The sequence below is a fragment of the Falco biarmicus genome, chromosome Z (assembly GCF_023638135.1).
Source record: "Falco biarmicus isolate bFalBia1 chromosome Z, bFalBia1.pri, whole genome shotgun sequence".
Lineage (NCBI taxonomy): Eukaryota > Metazoa > Chordata > Aves > Falconiformes > Falconidae > Falco > Falco biarmicus.
In genome coordinates, this window is record NC_079311.1 from 21402442 (window position 1) to 21416905 (window position 14464).

General features: G+C 41.3%; 1 protein-coding gene across 10 annotated transcripts in view; it reads left to right on the forward strand.

The window, feature by feature from the left end:
- Positions 1 to 710: 710 nt before the first annotated feature.
- CSNK1G3 (casein kinase 1 gamma 3) overlaps positions 711 to 14464 on the forward strand; it is a 70527-nt gene continuing 56773 nt past the window's right edge. For 3 of the 10 annotated variants that reach the window (XM_056324512.1, XM_056324515.1, XM_056324513.1), the window contains exon 1: positions 715 to 1088. The gene's annotated coding sequence lies outside the window, so the exon portion shown is untranslated. Of the gene's footprint in view, positions 1089 to 14464 lie in introns of all 10 variants that reach the window. The other 7 variants (XM_056324516.1, XM_056324520.1, XM_056324521.1 and 4 more) reach the window with 5 other exon arrangements.

Consider the following 14464-nt stretch of genomic DNA (forward strand, 5'->3'; position numbering starts at 1 on the left):
TAGTGTTATCCCTATCAAATGCGAGGACCGCAAGACGGGCAATAGCATTTCTGAGAAACTGCCACATGTGAGCAGTCCGGCGTCGAAGGATATTGGCGTTCCTGGGGACTGCCGTCCAGCAGAGGGTTAAGGGGAGCTGAATTTCCAGGCGCGCCGCGGCTGCGATTTGAGAGCCGCGCCCGGGCACACGGCAATCTCTGCAAGGCAGCCCTTCCCTATTTAGGCAGCTACCTTTTGCCCCTGCTAGGGACAGCGGCAAAGCGCATCAACTCACCGGGACTGCGGCCGAGGGAGTGAGCGGCTGCGGGCAGGGGCTCACCGCGCGCCGCCAGCAGCCCGCCGCCGCCTCTTTTGAGCCGGATCTCCAAGTTTTGAGGGGAAGCAGCGGGGCTGGCGCGGCCGGACACCGGCGGTCAGGCGCGTCCCAGTGCCCAACGCACATCCAGCCGCCGTGCCCGCCCCGGGAACCCCTTCGGGCGCCGCTGCCCGCCGCTGCCCGACCCCGCCCGACCTGGGCTGACCGTTTATTCACCCCTCAGCGCCAACGGGCGCCTGAGCGGGAACCTAACCAGCGCCTCGCGCGGCGGCTCAACCCCGCCCCCCACGCTGCCACGCCCAGCCCCTCCTCTCATTGGCTACCTTCTCTGCCCACCAGCGAGCCCCGCCCCCTCGCTTGGCCTGGCCTTCGCTTCTCGTCTCCGGAGTGGCCGGCGGGGCCTGTCAATTTGTCGTGCGGGGGCCAAACGGCGCCGATCGCCGCGAGGTGGGCGCTCTTCCTCTCCCCGCAGTTGTGAAGGCCCCGCCCACCTGCGCGCTCCCTCGGCATCTGGGCGGAGGCGCGGACTGCCCGCCCGGGGCTGCTGCCGCTGCGGGGCGGGGCGGCCGCTCCGTGCCCCGCTTCCCCTCTGGCTCGGAGCACCGCTGCGGGTGTGCCCTCCCCGGCTGGCCCGCTCACGGAGCTCCCCGGGCAGGGTCAGCGAGCAGCGCCCAGATCGCCGCCGGCTGGACGCCGCGTCTCTTCCCTGTCGCACGGCTCATCCGGCCGCCCTCAGGCCACCCGCAGCAGCTCCGGCCGCTCCGCGGAACCGGTAGGTAGCCGTGCCCGGCCAGCTCCGGGAGCGGTGCCGAGCGTGCGGCCGCAGCACCCCCTTCGGCCGAGGCCTTGACCGGCTCTCTCCAGCTGCCCGGTGGGGGGAGGGGGATGCAGAGCCCCCTACGACCGGTCGCGCGCGGCGCCGGTCGCAGGTGGCGGTTGGAGGGGCTCGCGCCCCGGCCCGTGGGTTGGGTCGCCGGGGGCTCGGGGGAGCGGCGCCGCCCGGCCGGGCGGGAGGGGGGAAGGCGCCGCGGGGCTGCGGGCCGTGGCTGGGCCGGCAGCGCAGGGCGGGGGGACGCGACTGGGGGCTGGCAGCCTGTCGCCCGCCCGCAGCAGCTCTCCCGGGCGGCAGGAGCCGTCGGCCGGAGGCTGGCGCTGCCCCCGCCGGGAGCGGCGTTGCTCCGGCGCGCCTGGTTTCCTGAGCGAGCGCCGGTCGCGGCGGTGCTTCGTCCCGCCGCGCGCTGAGCTGTTTTTCTAGGAACAAGCGGGTAAACTCGGTTTCCTGTTCTGTGGGCGCAGGTTGCGTGAGTGCGTTTGTACTCAGAGGCGAACTGTGCTGCCAGTGCTTATTTTCCCTTTTTTGTTTTGTTTCTGCAGTTGTTTACAAACACGCTCTGAGCAGTGGTTTTAAGTTTGGCCCGTTAAAATCGCTGAGTGATGCATCAGGTGATCTGCTATGAAACTTACAGAGGTTATTTTCAGGCTTCCCTGTTGATTTGGAGGGCAAACATTCAGTGTTAAGGTGATGCGCTGTGCGTAAAAGCTGTTGGAATATAATCAAAGATGCGTTTTGTGTGTAAGTTATTTTGTAAGTGCAGGTGTAGTTATAGTTCTATACTGTGAAAAATTATCCTTTATTTTGCATGATCTTAAGTATGCTTGGAAGTAAAGCACACTGTTAAGCGTATTGTGTGTTGCTGGGCGTAGCGGTAAACAACTTATCTGCACTGTACACTCACACCTTTTCTGAACACAAATTAATGCCTAATAGATGCATTTTATCCTGAGCTGTGTTGGGATGTTAAAATTCAAGACAGGAGTAATGCAATTTTTCTTTTAGAGGGAAAAGAGGAGACAGACAGTGCTTTGTTAACTGTATTTTAGGATGTGTCTTCTACTGACCTCAACATCCTTTTGTCACTTTCCTTTGAATAGAGAAGTTTCAACAAGTGAAAAACAGTATTTGCAATGGAAATAAGTGGTATTTTATTGTGCTGGCCTGAAATAGAGAAATTATGTGGCAAACAGCAGACTAGTTCATCAGCTGAGAATGACGTTCTGCTTATCAAATGAATCTTTTTATCTTGCTACTGTACTTCCGAATCACATAGATGTATTTGCTTGTAAAATGTAAATTCATTTACAGAATTTCAGAATCTAGAATACCAGCTCTGATGCAGTGATGTGCTTTCTGTAGGCTTTTTTCCTGTGTAATAAAGATTCAGAGTTTGTTGGGAGATTAAGCCTGTTTGGAAGACTTGCAGGCCCTGTCTAAAATAACCTTTTTTAAAGGTGTTCATCCCTGAACCCCAGAAAGGTCACTAAACCTGCAAAAGAGTTTTTAGTCATCCAGTTTACTTACGTACACTTAAAAAGGCTGAACTTACTTCCTGTGGTATTTTTCACTTTTAATAGTCTCATAACTAGATTAAATACATTTTTTTAAAGCTGATGCAGTGTATGGAAACTTAGTGTCCCAACTGCATCTGTCTGGCCTGTGAAAATACTGTACTTTAGTAGTGACTGCTGATTGTATTGTGATGTAAGTATCAGTAAAATGTATTTGTAACATTTACTTTTGTCTTAAAACTGTGTTTTAATATTAGGAAGTCTACTGGTGTTTAAGATGAATTTATTTTAGTTATGACTTTGAGACAACAATAAGTCAAGTGTGAGGAATAGTGAAGTGGCAGTGGTTACTTTTTTCCAGTATCTTGTAATTACAAAAACCAACTTTTTAAAGAACAGGGTACTGATCAGCTCTAATAATTACTTCTGTAGCTTTTCTTGATAAGTCATGCCAGCTAAACAGTACTTTACAGTCTGTTGTAAACAAAACTGACAGCTACTTCTTGTTCTTAGGTTTTTCTTGTCACTTTTAACTGTTTTGTAATGGCATGCATACACAGAAGTAATAACACAATTAAAAGAATGCACAAACTGCAACAAGAACAAAGTTGTAAAGGAGTTTGTGGTGCTGATTCTTCAGTTTAAGCTGATTCAACTGGAAACTAATTGCAAGAGTTCTCAGTCAATCCCACCTGCAGTTGTAGAGGCAAAAGAGCTGACACCCTGCGTAGTGGAGGAGTGGGACAATGCTTGTCAGCAGCGGACTGTGTTTAGATGATCTTAAACCCAAGGTATCATAATCAGTTTATTTACCAATGAAGATGGTGTGGTATATTCCCAAGGAGCAACTAATGTACCCTGGAAAGAGTACACGAAAGTGTAGAGTCACAACACGCTGTTGGCTTTGCTTCTGGGTTTTTAACATTCTTTCAAAGTGTTTTGAGACTTCTGTGTAATTGTTTTCCTGATCTGTATTAAAAAGTAAAAAATAACTTCTATCCAATTGTTGTATACTTTATGGTATTATTATTTTTTAACTATACAGGTATTTTAATGCTTCCTAAATGTTGCTGCAGAACCAATGCAGTGAAATCAAGCCTGCTGCTGCTGAGCTGCTTTTTCTAAGAAGCCTCCTAGACATGGTTATCAGGGCTCCAGGAGTTTGTGGGCCACAGCTGAAATAGTTCAGTGAAGAAAAGTGTGTGTGTTTTAAGCTGAATAGTTGCATAAATAAAAGGAGACTAGTAAGAAAGTAATTAAAAGCAAGGTTTAGATCGCTGATAAAGACAGTGATAGGAACATGTGTCCCTCCCAGTGACCTTAGGTAAGCCACTTAAAATCTAATGGTCCCTCTTCAGCATAGGGAGAATGTGCAAGAGGAGACATTATATACCAGACCGTGCTGTAGAATTGGTTAGGATTTTGGTTACTTCCAGAGCTTTCTGGAGGCACTGCTTTTGAAGGAAGTTCTGAAACTTGTAAGTAATAATCAGCTATGCTCAAAAATATAGACCATTTTGATTGCATTTAGCTCACATATTTAGTTCCAATGTTCAAGAGATGATAATGTTTGTTAGTTTAAATGAATAAGAGGATTCTTTCCAAGAAAAGGTGCAGAGAATACTTTTAAATATTAAATATGCAGCACTTCCAGAATATTACAAAAGTGTTTACTGGTGCATTCTCCTAGAATGTTTATTGAACTGCATTTTACTGCACCTGTTGCATAGAGCATTTTTGTTTGAACACATTTCACTGTAATTACCCCTCATCCACTGTTCTCACTCCTGTTTGTTCCTTTATTTGGTGGTTTTCAGTATATCTGTGTGTGAAACACTAGCATACATTTTAAGAAAGCTGTTGTGCTTTAAAGTACAGTCTTCTAGGCAGGTTACTTTTACGATGATGGAACTCATGATTTAGTAGGTAGGGTAGGACATACCTTTGCAGCCTAAAAGAAAATACTATTTAAAAATTGTATTGTTACCTAAAGAAAAATCTCTTGAATACCTCTCTGTATTTAAGGCACTAAACACTTTCCGTTTTACGCCTTTATATTAGGACTTCAGTGAAGTGGGCTACATTTCTATGTGTAAAGACATGAAAGATTTCGTTTCAACAGCTTTTAAATGTAGTGGTATAAACCAATCTTATAAAGGTATTCAGTGTTGCTTTAGAGTACCACTAGCTTAAAACGAAGTACATAATTAATTTCAGATACTAATGATGTGAGTTTAAATGTAGATAACATCTATATTAATACAGGTATCTTAAATTCTGTATAATATAATCTTGAAAAGATGAAGTATTATTGTAGAGATTGCAGTCAGGGACACAAGTGGTCTAAGGCCATTTTCTTATTTGTGCCTTGCAAGCACTGGCTTCTGAAAACAAAGTTCAGTGTAAGACATTCTTCCTTTCTCTTTCTGTGGAAGATTGCCTCAAACAATTGCTATTCATTCATTTCTTACAGTATGCCACAAACAGGTTGCTCAATGTATGAGGTTATGAAAGTTTTTACTTTGGCTTAGCATTTGCTGCCAATAGGCTGAGGCATCCTAAATCTGGAGAGATAACAAAGAGTGAAGCTTGAATTTACAGGTAACAGTAAATGGGCAGAGAAGAAGTTTACCAGCAGGGAACAGGAAGACAGAATGGCTAAATTGGTTCCTAAGCATTTGCCAGACCGAGAGATAAATGTCTTTGCCTTCCAGAAATAATTTTTTTTAATGTTTGCTTTTAGGAGTCCGTTTTTAAAGGCAATATGGTATTTTTGGTCTTTAGTTCTCTCATCTGTTGCCTATACAAATGTGGGACTTGCTGGGTAATTTTAACCAAGCTTAATTCTTTATGCCACTGAAGATAGGCTCCTAAAGCTTTATAAAACGCAGTATATAGAGAGTACATATTTGTTTACTATCCCCGGTGAAGGAAGGACATTATCTATTCTGTGTGGTAGTAGCCCGAGAGCTGTTTGGCTTGCAACTTGTAGTACTGGGCAACCAACAGAACCTCTCTCTTCTTTAAGTGAGAAGTGAAGGTAAGGTTTTTTTACTCTGGGAAGAAACTAGGGGTTTTGCAACAAGGAGAGCTCAAGATGTAAGAGAGGGAGGCCTGGGAATACTGTGGAAATGTGAAACATGTCCCACAAGCTGAAGTTACTGCAGTGAGGATGTGTGGGCATTGAATACTAATCTGTAGAGTGCTAAGCTTAGCTAATGTTTTTGTCTGAGGAACAATTTGCTTAATCTGAATCTATTTTAGTCTCCCTAAGCAGTAAGTTAAGAGTTTACTACATAGTGCTTGCGTCAAGACACTGACACTTTCTCATTTTAGTGTGTGAGAATTTTGTTTTAAAGTAAGATTAGTGTAGTTAGTTAACAGCCATCAGACCTTGGCAAAATTTATGCCAGTAGCGTAACAGGTTGGTTTGTTTTCAGAACTTCTCATTTACACCAGATGATTTCATACTCAGTATTGCTTGGTTTTGTATAAAACTTTGGGAGTCTTGCTTTTTCCACTGAGTTTCACAGGAAGTCATTGGTTAAGTACATTTTATAAGACAAATGATGAATTTAAGATCTTAATTGTGGCTAATATTTTTCTTTAAATTCATGTCACTATGAATCTTACATGTTCAATATGATGGTGACAAGCATGATTCTAATTGTGGTGTCTAAGGCTTTCTAATCTATAATATTTTATTCCATGTTAAATTTACAAAGCAAAAAGAAAACTATACAGCCTTTTTTAGAATATAATGCTGTAGTTTCATTTTAATGAAGACATTTTAGATAGACATTGCAGTGGAAGCCATGCATGTGAGGGAGGAGATTCAAGTATATCTGATAGTAAAGTACTTGAAATTCATTGCTGTAGAAGGTACCTGTCTAATTTGTGGATGCTATTAAAACAGCAGAATAATTTGATTACAGTGTAGTTTGTCAGAAAACCTTAACACTCATAGCTGCAAAACTTACTCTGAAGTTACTTCCTGTACTGCAGGTTATCCCTTTCCTTATGTGCAGAGTGGGCAGGAACATAAATGGTTAACATCTGTTCTAAGCTTGTGTACTTTCAGTGGCAAAAACATTGTCAAGTCTGAAGTCTTTCATGCTAGTTTCTGCCTCAGGCAGAAATGAGGTTGGTTTGGTTTAAACCACTTGGCTGATTTGGAAAATAAACATAGGGAAAGACCTACCAGTGTGGGGGGGAGAAAAAGGAACAAACAAAACGCAAATGAAACTCTCACCTAACCAACTTGCTGTTAAGTTCTGGTATTGTTAATTTAAAGGATGTACTAGAGTTATGGTAGGTTGGTTGATCAGTCTCTTCATTGTTTGCCTAGTTAAGTTTTGCTGAGGTCTAAGGCCCTTGGAAACACCAGCTATAACAGTCTAACAGCTGATAGTTTGGAAGACATTCTACAAAAATTAAGTTCTGTGTTCAAGTCTGGGCTGCATGAATGCATCAAAACTTCTACGGAACCTGCATCATGATGATGGGAGATAGCTGTGCTGTCAGATACTGGAATTTAACAGAAAGTGGCTTTCCAGCTTGTGATTTCTGCATTTTATTTGCTCCTACCCAGGAATAGGAGGAAGAACATGACTTCAATAGCAAATGGGTGACTAGGGCTGTGACTTGTGCTTTGTCTGAGCTGTGGGACAAAGGAGTATTTCCCATGTTTTAGATCCCAGTGCATGTATTGGTGCACATACAGAAGAGCATGCTTTGAGCTGCAATCTAGTACAGTTATAGTTGTACTAAAGTAGGAGAGCTATAGGAGGGAAAAAAATCCCTAAGTGATTCAAGAACAGTGGGAGAGGGCAAATTAATTTTGTTAAGGTCAGAATGAGGAAAGGCAGAGGTACTAAAACATTCTCAATAGTTCTGTGTTGTCAAAGCCTGTGAAACTTAAATACTGACCTCTGGAGGTCTGGCATCATAAAAAGGAATAATGCTCAATGCTACTGGTAATAGGTGTCTGCCTTACAGGATCAAATAATGATCTGTCAGGCATGAGTGTGTGATGTCTTCTTTTCTGGACTTGTTTTTCGGGAGTCCAGCACAGTAGTTAATGTCTGATGGTGAAGAATTTTCCTGAGTTAAAATAATTTAACTTGAATTTGGCTCCCCTGTAAGTCACACAGTAGAATCTGATGGTGTAATTAAGGATAAGGGTGAGGAGGAATTGGTCTTGAATTAGAGTTTTCATTTTGAAAATTGCTTATCACAATTACAGTGGAATGCTAGAGCACAGAGTGTACTTTATCCTATCCAAGTTCTAATCTGAAAACAGAATTAGTGTATTTGACTCCTAGAAAATGTGTTTTGCTACATAGCACTGGAGTGCTTCAGCATTGTGCTTAGTTTTGTCTTCAGACAGTTACGGTGTTACATGAAATATAATGGTGTCCTTGCTTTGTTTTCTAACTTTCAGATGTATTCAACTTTCCAGTTTCTTTAGCCTAGCTTTAAGCTAATCTGTACATTTCAGCTGTTCTGCGATAACAGTTGAGTGCTGATGGTACAATGCTTTATGTAGAAAACTGAAGCATCCATTATGTAGCATTAGCTAGCGCAGCATTAGCTTTCCATCAGCTGTGTACAATATAGCCCATTTAAGTGTATGTGGGGGTGGTGTTGGAAAAGTGAAAAAACAAATTTCGGGAATACTGTTTAACCATCGGGTACCTCCTTTCTCTGCTCTTTAGTAAATGAGCTTGAATACTATCATTATTTGATGTTAAAAATTATTGCTGGCTTTATAACACTCCTTTCTGAAAACTGACTTTCAGCTGTTACTCTAAAATGATTGTATGATGGGTCTTGCATGATCCTGCAAGAAGGAGAAATGCATAAACATTTTAACCAAGTAAATGCATTCACTTGCATGGAATCCTAACATGAAGTTGGTGGAATTTTGTGGTGAAAGCCTATAATGAAGGGTGGTTTGTGGATTAGGGCCAAATTTTTCTTCTAGGTCAGTGAGAAAATAAATGTTTATGCACTGAACACAAAATAGCAGTCTTCAGTTGATCATACAATCATAGAAGGGTTTGGGTTGGAGGGGACCTTTGAAAATCATCTAGTTCCAATCCCCCGCCATGGGCAGGGACACCTTCTTCCAGACCAGGTTGATCAAAGCCCCATCCAGCCTGGCCTTGAACACTTCCAGGGATGGGGCATCCTCGGCCTGTCTGTGCAGCCTGTTGCAGTGTCTCACCACCATTTTAAGTTCACAGAGATGAAGAGATTGCATGGGCATCTTAATTGTTACATAGTTAGTTGTCTCTCATTTGCAGAAAAATTGTATTGAGTTAAGGTGACCCTGAGTATTGTACATGTCTTCTGTTGTTGTAGTATTTTGACCAGAATGGGCAATTGGGTGGTGGAAAAGGCTGCATTATTGTTGGTTAGACAGTAGTCTTTCAAATGACAAAATTAAATGTGCAGAATTGATAGCCATCAGACTTATTCATGTGACTTTAAACCTTGGTAAAAAAAAATTACAGTAGCTTAACTAGAACAGACTTTTTAAGCAAGCTTCAATACAGATAAGGTGTATTTTTTTGGTCAGCTCTTGTACAGAGGAAGATTTTATTAAATGTGTTAATAAAGCCATTTTTCTGTTAGATTTTGCATATTAAAAAAGGATTGTATGGGGCCATATGTGGTTTGCTGATGAAATATCCCTAGGGAAATATGTGCAAATAGAAAAGCTCATTCTGGAATGTTGGCCTAATTATGTTCATTGAAAATAATGTGTGGCAGCTGATGCTGTAAGAGGGAAATGTAATTCTGGATTTTATTTTTATATATATATATATAACTTGATAGGAAAACCTGACTTTTTAGAAAGCTTAGCTGTGTGAATTTTTATTCATGAGAGCCACTCGTACACTTTAAGTTAGGCTGCTTAGAGTCAATCTCCCTTTGTATGTGTTTGGACTGAGCCTGTTTGTATGTAGACTTTGAATTCAGTTACATAAAACTTCATGTTTTATGGGGATGTCACTTTAAGAAGGGGCTTTCCTTGAACCCTTTATATTTGGTCAGCCTGTCAGTTTCCCAAGCAAGACAAGCCCCCTGTGCCTGACCAGTCTGTCAGCCACCTGACTGTGTTTTGACAGCCCACTGTATCAGGGTGATTCGACTGACCTATTTGGGCACTCCTGTTGGTGGTATCACCGAGTCATGTTCCTTACAAGAACTCCTCGGATCTCCAGAGTTATACAAACTTCAGCTGAAGATTTTATACAAAATACAAGTTTGTGACAGTAAGGTTCAAACATCACCAGTGATAATAACAGTGACTGCAGAACAAGCTTAAAACAATACACTTAACAGTAGCATGAGTTAGTCCTAGAATAAGGTTTTCCCCCAAAAGGGGTCCTTGAGGTGGGGAGAAGACAGGTTAAGCCTGTTGACTGGTCCCAGAAGTTAGGATGGAGTCTTCCCTAACTTCTCTGCTCATCTGTCCTATTTTTATACTTCATAGTACATAGCATATTCATTAAATGAATCCTGTGTATGATTAAGTTTCTTGCTTTCAGTGTAAATTAGTATGCATCCTCAGATACCACTAAAGTTTTGAGTGGGGTTTTGCCCTCTTTTGGGAGGGCTGTTTGATTGTAGGTTGCAGTCTCCTACTACCACAATTACCTTTGTCCTACTTTTAACGAAGTTTCTGTTAACGTATGGGGGTCATGACACCTTACTAGTTCGTCAGCCAGAACCTGAAGCTTTAGAAGGTGGGTAATCTTGACCTAACCTTATGACACTAAATCAAAATGTGATATTTTGGGAGTTTAGACAACAGTTGCCCCATTTCAGATCTATTTTGGTCCAGGAGAAGTCAATTTTCTTTACGTTTAGGTGGAGCTTGAGAGACTCTATCCATACAAGCTTCTGTAACTGATTGCGATCACATACCCAGCAAGATTACCTTGGAGGCAGTTAACTTTAGGATGGAGGTGTGTGTTAGTATTACCATGAGATTATTTCGTCTTGAGGAAAGTAATTTTGCCACAGTGGTCAGCTCAGCGGTGGACATAATCTTGTGTATACTTTATATGACAACTGCTATGCAGTTTGTCAGACTGTCAGGTCCCCCTTCCTGCAGGGAGTACCACAGAGTACCACTGGCCATGGGGTCTCCACTTGGCTCCACCCTCCGTTACTCCTATCAGTAGGTGCTGGGATGGCAGGGTGTGTTGCTTAGGGAGCTGTGGTAAAGTAGATTCAATGCATGCCAAGCATCCTGAAAGTGATGGATGTATTTTACTGTAAAAAGCTTTTTGTAACACTGTGCTTCTGTTAGGTTCCAGTTTTCTCTTAATTCCCTCACAAGTGATTTTCCCACAGGTGAGAATCTTACAAATCTGTAAAAGAACAAGTTTTTTTAAAATCATAATTTTTGGGAATGCTGATAATCTCATTTGCTTGCCAGCATTCATCAATTCTGTTGTTTGGCTTTGCAATCTGGAATGGGTTGATATTACAGAAGGCAGAAGCAGAAAAGGCTGCATGCGCTCTGAACAGTACTTAGTCAGAGGTAGTAGTAGAAAATAAGAATCTGTGGAAAGCTTAGACTTGTAAGTAGAAAAGGCAGAAGTGTAATGCAGAATGTACTTGAGATAGAAAGACAACGTTGTTGGAAGTGCAGGTAATGCAAATAAAATTTAAGTGCACTTGTGATCTGTTAGTTTGCCTTGGAGTGCTGAAGAGCACAAATCAAAATAAAAATGTTCAGAGGCCATGTACTGAGAAGCAAATTGCAAAGCTGAGTTCCTGGATGATCTGTTATAAGGAGATATAATTTGCTTTTGAAATCAGGATATTGTACGTGAGTACTTAAATGTGTATGTTCTGCAGAGTGAAGAGTTTGATCTGCATGTGATGGAGAAGTAGTGGTTGCTTTGCTCATTTTCCCTCTTTGCTGCTGAAACACTAGGAAGAATTTCCAACTCATATATTGCATACATACTCGTTGTGGAATAAATGTAGCAAATACGGGATCTGGTCTTCACTATTTTGAAAGACAAGATGGCTGGGAAACACTAACAGTGATTTTTGGTGGCATGGATGTGGATACTGCTGAAGATCTGATTTGGGTGCATCTTAGGCAAACCTGAAAAAGTTCATCCTTGTTTCTTGGATTAGTTCATATATACAGAATGGTTTTGTTGTAGTGTGTGGTTTTGGGTTTTATTTTTTTTTTTGGGGGGGGGGGGGGAGAATAGTGTTGCTTCAGAGGATTTGCGTGTTCTTTTTACAGTGCTTCCAAGGTAGTTGTTCACCTAACTGATGTCAGAATTGTAAGTACCTAAGCAATGGGAGAATAAAATGTTCTTAGATGAATTAACTGACATCTGAAAGTATGATGAATCTTGAGCAGATAACGCCAAGCTGTATTTTGTTTTGTGTGTTAAAGGATTTAAAAAAAAACCTAGAAAATTAGGCTGTTACACTTGCAAAACTTAAGACTGAAATGCCCCATGTATATCAAGTAGATTACGTTGTGTGAACAAAATGAGTTACTGATGAGCAGGTTCTCATTATATTGAGGTTAGATTTAGAGAACACCAAAGAAATGGGAAATGATACAGTAGTGAGCAATTTCAGTACAGATTATTGATAGCTGAAGAGAAGAAATTGTCAGAAGAAATTTGTTTGGAATTGGTTTTTATTTTGTTTTTCAAAACTGATGTCATGAGTATGCAGCATCTGTGGAAGTTCTAGGTGGTGAACGTTTCACCACTAATTTTGTCTATGGTTTTAACTATGCTAATGGTTTTGCTTTTTTTCTGCTTTTAAAATTGGAAAATGATGAAGTACTCTGAAGTAAAAATCAGATGGGTTATGTCTTTTAACATCTGTTTTTGGAGTTTGTATATGAAAGCATTTTTCTTTTCAAGCTCAAATTAGTGATAAAAGGAAACAGCCATCAAAGTGGTGGGATAATAGTATTACAAGTACCTATTTGTATGAAAAATAAGGCTATAGACGTTTATTTGTATTATGAATTCTTAGAATAGTAACTACTTTTGGGTTACATCAAGATCGTGAAGATTTGAATTTCTGTCTTTGGACTAAATTGAAAATAATATGTAATGACTAAAGTGGATTTATTTTTCATTTCAAGTGAACCATGAATATTACAAGATCGTATATATATATTTAGAGAATATTCCAATTCAAATTCTACCCCAGGAGTTTTTTGAGGCTAGAAACTACTGTTCTAAACTTTCAAGGACTCTTCAATTGTCAACCCTTTACTTTGGATTTGAAATTTTCACAAGTGTCCTCTGTTGCATGGAGACATGCATATGAAAACGATGCAGTTGTCATGGAGCTAGTCTGGAAAAAACAGCGTACAACAGTACCAGAAATAGTTGATTAGGTATTTGAATTGTGTATCGATTACCTCACAAAGAAGCTCTCGTTCTGAGCTTGATTCAGATTTGTAGTATGAATTGCAGTTTTTCTAGCGTTAAAATTACTTTTAAAGGAGTTGTGCTGAAAAAAATAGTGTTACTTTATCTGTGGTCCAAACTATCTGTGGCATTCAAATGAATGTTGGAGGTTGAATGTGACTCTTCTCAGCCTGAAATAAGGGCTGCTTAGACAGTGAGATATTCCATAAAAACTGAGTCATCTCAGAGGAAGGTTCTTGGAAATCTGTGGCAGAGGCAATAAACTTTGTCTGCACTCTTCTAGAACACGTGAAGAGAAGCTTTGCTGCTAGATTAATCGGTGCCAAAACCTGAGACCTTGAACAGAAGTATGTAAGAAGCTTGAGGAGTGAGAAAATCTGAAGATGTATGAAAATGGTGTAAGCCTGGATAAATTTTTAAATGCCTTGTACTTAAACCAGAGGTGCTTCTTTGCCATCTTTCCTTTTGTTTCATAGAATCTTTTCCTCCCTAGCTCTTGTGCTACTAGTTTTCCTGAAATTAGCTAGAACTAAACTAGCTGCTAGTTTTTTGTGAAACTAGAGAAAAATGTTAGTATACTGATGCTAGCAGTGATACAGGATCTTGTAATTAAACTCCGAAAGGTAATGCGTATGATACTTAAGGGAGCAGTTATGAAACATGGATTCATGTTTCATTTAACTTTGTCACTTCTGTCCAGTGGAATGTTTCATTTAGCAGCTTTAACATTGTCTTAATACGTTTATTTAATAGTAAATCTAGAACATGAAAAAAATTAGTCGCTAGTAAGCTTTTATTTTAAAGGTGACTTGCACATTTGGATATGAGTGTTATGACATACACCCTGGAATATGTAAACTTGCATGTAATTAAAGTGCTGCTGCTGCAGGCTCAACCATTTGAGAGATGTATGAATAAAGATGGTGCTTGAACGAGTTAGTCTTTACCCTGCCTTATATAGGGTTCTAGAAGTTCTTCATTGCTGCTGAGTAGGGTTCTTGTGATGTGGCATATGGTGTTTGGTAGTGCCAATTGAGACGAATCTAACTGATACTTAGAGAGATGTGTAGATATATCTCTCTCTAATTTGGGGATATCAAAAATGTTGTGTAGGTGTCACTTCTTCCTCTGTGCCAATCCCTGTATTAGGATTTGAATTTTAGCAGTCTGTCTCTTTCTGGCAATAGCTTGATTTTGACCCCATAGCAGACTTCGAATGGGATGTTCTTACTTGAGTGTGGCTGTGCAAGAAATTACAAATACTTCTGTGACAATGACACTCAACAGTGCTTTGGAATTGCCAGCCCAGCTGGGGCTTTGAGATTTTTTTTTTTCACCAGTAGATGTGAAAGAAAGTGTG